We start from the raw sequence: 6,146 nt of genomic DNA, 5'->3' as shown, positions 1-6,146 counted from the left end.
TCTGGAGGACGCCAGATTTGAACTCCAAATCAGGTGAGTAAAGTTATCTATACTGGTTCAGTAGCCTGATGGTTGTAGGCTAATAATTTTTCCTGAACCTGGTGATTTGGGACTTAAGGTTCCTGTTCCTCCTGCCCGATGTTATTAGCAAGAAGGGAGCATGGCCCGAAAGGTGGGGGTCCTTGATAATCGATCATGTTTTTTGTGGCAGTGCTTCCTGTAAATGTGCTCAATAGTGCGGAGGACTTTGCCTGTGCTGGACTGCGCTGTGTCCACAACTTCTGTAGAGATATATAATTCTGTCAGATATATGGATAGAAAAAATATGGAGTGATATGGGTCAAATACAGACAAATGGGACAAACTCAAATAAATAGCTGGCGTGGACACGTTAGCCGAAGGGCAATGACTCTATGTATCTGGTAAAAAGTCTCTGAATATGAATGTTCAGACTCATAAAGTCATATAGCACAGAAATAGGCCCTTCAGCCCAACATGCCATTCTAGCTATCAAGTATTTATCAACTCTAATCCCATTTTCTAGCACAAGGCCCTTAAACTTGCAGACCAAGGTTTTGCGTGCTTGTTCAAAAACTTCTTAACTGTTGTGAGAATACATGCCTCCTTACACTCTGCTAGCACGTTCAGAATTCAGCCATCCTCTTGGTGAAATAAAAATCCTCCATTCTCCTTTAAATCTCCAGCCTTTTACCTTAAATCCAGCCGCTCAAATTATGAACACCTCTGCTAAAGGGAAAAAATTCTCACTATCTACACCCCTCGTAACTTTGTGTATCTCGGTCAGCAACCCGCCAGCCTCCTCCACTACAAAGAAAGCACAACAAAGCCCATCCAGTCTGTCATCGTGACGGAAGCACCTCATCCTGGGCAACACTCCGGTCAATCTCCTCTGCAGCTTGCCCACTGCAATCCCAAGCTTCCGATCATATCGTGAGCAGTACGATACACACTACTGCAGCTGTGACTCAACCAGTGTTTTATAGAACTGTGAAACAATCTACCTGCTCAAATACTCTGCATCCTGGCTAATGATAGCAAATATTCCATGTGCCTTTTCACCATTTTTTTAACTTTTCCTGTGCTTCAGAGATCTTTTGACTTGTAAACCAGGATCCCTCTGTTCTTCCATACTTCCTGTGTTCATTGTGTACATTAGCCCTCCCAAAATCTATCACCTGAAGCTTTTCAGGACTAACACCACTGCTCTGCCCATCCTTCCAACTGATCGATATTATCTACAGCCTACCCTCCTCATAATTAACAACTGTGCCAATCCTAGTGTCATCTGCAAATTTACTAATCATATCATCTACATTCAGATCCAGATCATTGATGCATATAACAAATAACAATGATCCTGGCACTGATCTGTGGTCATGAGAGGCTATAGGTTTCTAATTACAAAGTCAGTCTTGGACCGTTAGCCTGTAATCCTATAAGCAAACAACTTCCAGGTCCATTTTCCCGATTGCAGTGGATCCTTAGTCTTTGGACCAACCTTTCATAGGGGAATTTATCAGAGGTCTCGTTGTAGTCCTTATAGACTGCATCGACCAAACTACCTTTTGATATAATTAGATGCCTCCCTGAAAAACTCAATCAGATTAGACAAACAGGATTACTGCTTAATTAAACCATGCTGACTATACTTAATCTATTTTTGCATCTCCAAGAGCAATTTAATCCGGTTCCTTGGAATCTTTTCCATCAATTTTCTTAGTTGTTTGGTATCCCTCTTCTGCTTTTCTTGAACAAAAGTCCCCCATGTGCTGTCCACCAGACATCCGACACCTCTTCCATGGGCAGAGAAGGTATGACAGTTTCTGTTGGAGCCTCAGCATTCCTCTCCCTTACATTGCCTACCCTTACTAACCTGGGATATACTGTATCAGTATCTCATCAGGCCTTGAGATGTTGCAAGAGTAAAAAGTAAATGTAATGAATCACCATGTTCACAGGCACAGAATCTATTCTGGTGATCTCACTGTGCTCTTTTTAACACTGGAACCAGCTTTCAACTTCCCTGCGTTGAAGTAAAATGCATGTACAAAGCATAGACAACTAATGCCAGATTTAAAAATACAGTGGATTTCTGTTAATTGGGATACATCTGGATCAGTACCTTTTGGCCCAATTAAGCGGCTGCCCCAATTAGCCAAACTTCCATGGAAGTAGTTAAAAAATGAACTACTATTTAACTGAGTAACAAATTATGTATTTCAATGATATAAAGAAAAAATTAGAAAACTACCAATGTTACTACTATAAAACTATATATTAGTTCCTAATAGTTATCAATGGAGGAAATCATCCAGTGTACACTATGTTGCCGTGTTCTTCCAATTTGAACAAACTCAGCACAGGCACCCAGTGCAGCTAATGGACTGCCTTCATACAACGTTTTGACAATTGCACCCTCTAAATCTTCATTTGCATTGTAACATTCAAGATGATTGTCAATACCTTCATATTCTTCATAGTTCTTAACTTGTTGAAGGAGTGAAATACAGTAATCTCATTTTCACCTCCAGCCTCTTCTCTCCAAACCTGAATGCTTGAAACCGTAGTGAAAATTTCTAAGTTGTCTTACTGCTTATTTCTCACCAACTATCAGTGACAAAAATCATTGCTTTTTGAACATAAACACATGTAACTGATGCTATTTGGGAATTTTTTTCTTCTAAGCATGGTATAATGGTAGCGTGATCAGAAGTGGAAAAGGTGATTTTTTCAGGTTCTTGCGTGTAAACGTCTCTGAGGATCTATTCTAGGCCTAACATATCTATAAAGAAGGTACAGCAGCAGCTATATTTCATTAGGAGTTTGACGAGATTTGGTATATCACCAAAGACACTTACAGATTGCTATAGCTGTATTGTGAAGAGCATTCTAACTGGCTGCATCACCATCTGGTATGAGGTGGGGGGCACTGCACAGGAATGAAATTAGCTGCAGGAAGTTGTAAACTCAGTCAGCTCCATCATCGGCACTCGCCTTCCCAGCGACCAGGATATCTTTGAGGAGCGATGCCTCAGAAAGGCGACATCCATCACTTAGTACTCACATCACCTAGGACGTGCCCTCTTCTCATCGCCACCATCAGGGAGGAGGTACAGGAGCCTGAAGGCACACACTCAATGATTCAGGAACAGCTTCTTCCCATCTGCCGTGAGATTTTTGTATGGACATTGTGGACATTGAACCCATGAACACCACCTCTCTACCTTTTTTCCTTTTTTATGCACTACCTATTTAACTTTTTAATATGTATATACTTGTTACTGCAATTTACAGTATTTACAGTTTTTATTAAATATTGCAAATTTCATAATATATGCCAGTGATATTAAACCTGATTCTGATTCTGAAGACACAGTCTAAATGATTGCATCTGTATTGAAGCTAGAGAAGAGATAAAAGGCACTTTTGCTACTAGTAAAGGATAGGCAAACAACCAGCAAACAACATTCTTACATCAAAGAAAAGGGGCTATTCAAGGAATTATAAACAAATCAAATAACTTTATATTAATATTGAGATAATAGAATCTTTAATCCTAGTTGTAATGAAGAAACATACAAAAACATAAAATATTATAGCACTTATTTCAAAAAAGTAATCGTTAACTGACCTTATTCAATTCTTTGAGAAAACATAGAAATGGAAATGAAAATGATATAGTAGATATATGCTGTGCAAAAGTTTTAGGCAGATATATATAGCCAGGGTACCTAAGACTTTTGCACAGTACTGTAAATGAGGCTCTTTCCCTGATGAGCTCAATGTCTTTTGTGCTTGCTGTTAGGGAGTATTCTGGAGTTATGTGAATATAGCAGATATTAATTTAAGCAAGAACCAGTCTTCAGTTCTTAATGTAAATTGCAAGCGGTCAATTGAAATTACTGGACTGTGCAAATGTCTTAGGCATCCTACCTGTATATATGTGCCTAAGATTTTCCCACAGTACTGTAATACATTAAGATATTCTGGAACCCTTTGAAAATGAACCATGTTGTCAACTGATATTAGAATGGGAGTTATCAGGAGAAAGATAATCGAACATTGTTCCCTTCCTAATGAGTTTCTTTACAAATGGCAATCATGTCTAATTTCACTTCTGGTTCAATAGGTTGTGGCTTCAAGTCTATCTCTAGGGACCTGAACACTACTTTCTTGATGAAGAAAGGTGTACTTGAGGAGGTACTGTTTCTCAGATGAGACGTTAGCCAAAGCCCCACCTGTTCTTTCAGGTGAGCCACTTGTGGTATTATGAAGTGAACTAGGTCACTGGGCTATAATCACATTGTCCTTTCATCATCATAGAACTATCAAAGGAAGTTGTTAAGTTTAAAATAGATGGTGATGTTCCATCACCATCACCATCTATTTTAAACTTATCAACTTCCCATGATGGTTCTACGACGATGAAAGATCAGACAGGCAAAGGTGAGAACCAGTGTGAGAAACATTCAGAATATACTTGTGATAGCACATTCAGTCCCAAAAATAATATTTAGCACAAGTCTCTGAGGATTGATGGTGCATGGGATGTTGTCAAGAAGCCACGTTTCTGCAAGAACAAACATGAAGTAAGTTCCTTATCTCACGCTGGGTCAGATGCAGATTAAGACAATCCAGTTTGTCTTCCAGGGAGTGAACACTGGAGAGCAGCACCAATGGCTAGCCTCCTCTCCAAGTCTTGCATAATTTTATACAGATCGAATAATTAAACAGTGCATTGAGCTGGGACAATCTAAAACAATAACAATGCAATGAATGTAAACAGTAAAGTGCAGCTACAACACTGGCATCTACCCAGCAATGTATATCCTGTACACAAGAAACAGGACGTCCAACCCAGCCAATTACCGCCCTATCAGCCCACTCTCAATCATCAGCACAGTAATGGAAGGGGTCATCAACAGTGCTATCACGTAGCACTTACTCGGCAACAAATTGCTTACAGATGCCCAGCTTGGGTTCCATCAAGGCCACTCAGCTCCTGACTTCACCATCTCCTTGATCCAAACATGGACCAAAGAGCTAAATATCAGAGGTGAGGTGAGAGTGATAGCCTTCAACATCAAGGCAGCATTTGACCAAGTGTGGCATCAAGATGTCCTATCTAAAATGGAGTCAAAGGGAATTAGGGGGGAAACCCTCTGCTGGTTGGAATCATACCTGACACAAAGGAAGATGGTTGTAGTGGTTGGGGGTCAATCATCTCATCCTCAGGCCACCACTACAGGAAGTGTCCTAGAACCAACCATCTTCAGCTGCTTCATCAATGACCTTCCTTCCATCATAAGGTCAGAAGTGGGGATGTTTGCAGATGACTGCACAATGTTCTGCACCATTTGTGACTCCTCAGATAGTGAAACACTTCATACCCACATGCAGCAGGACATGGACAATATCGAGGCTTGGGCTGACAAGTGGCAAGTAACATTCGAGCCACATAAGTGCCAGGCAATGACCATCTCCATCAAGAGAGGCTCTAACCATCATCTCTTGATATTCAGTGGCATCGCCATCACTGAATCCCTTACTATCAACATCCTGGGGGGTTACCATTGACAGGAAACTGCACTGGTCTAGCCATATAAACACCGTGGCTACCAGAGAAGGTCAAAGGCTAGGAATTCTGCGGCATGTAACTCACCTCCTGACATTCCAAAGCCAGTCCACCATCAACAAGGCTCAGGTCAGGAGTGTAATGGAATACTCATCACTCGCCTGGATGAGTGCAGCTCCATCAACACTCAAGAAGCTGGATACAATCCAGTATGAGGCAGCCCACTTGATTGGTACCCCTTCCTCAAGCATCCAATCCCTCCATTATCGACGAACAGTTGCAGCAGTGTGTACTAGCTACAACTACAACAACACACCAAAGTTCCTAAGGCAGCACCTTCCAGACCCATGACCACTACCATCTAGAAGGAGGAGACAGTAGATACCTGGGAACACCACCACCGGGAAATCCCCCTCCATCCCGACTTGGAAAAATATCGCCGTTCCTTCATTGTCGATGGGTCAAAGTCATGGAATTCCCTCCCTAACAGCACTCTGGGTGTACCTACACCTCAGGGACTGCAGCAGTTCAAGAAGGCAGCTCATCGCCA

The sequence above is a fragment of the Hemitrygon akajei genome, chromosome 14 (genome assembly GCF_048418815.1).
Source record: "Hemitrygon akajei chromosome 14, sHemAka1.3, whole genome shotgun sequence".
In the NCBI taxonomy this organism is placed as follows: Eukaryota; Metazoa; Chordata; class Chondrichthyes; order Myliobatiformes; family Dasyatidae; genus Hemitrygon; species Hemitrygon akajei.
This window is presented reverse-complemented; position numbering follows the sequence as displayed.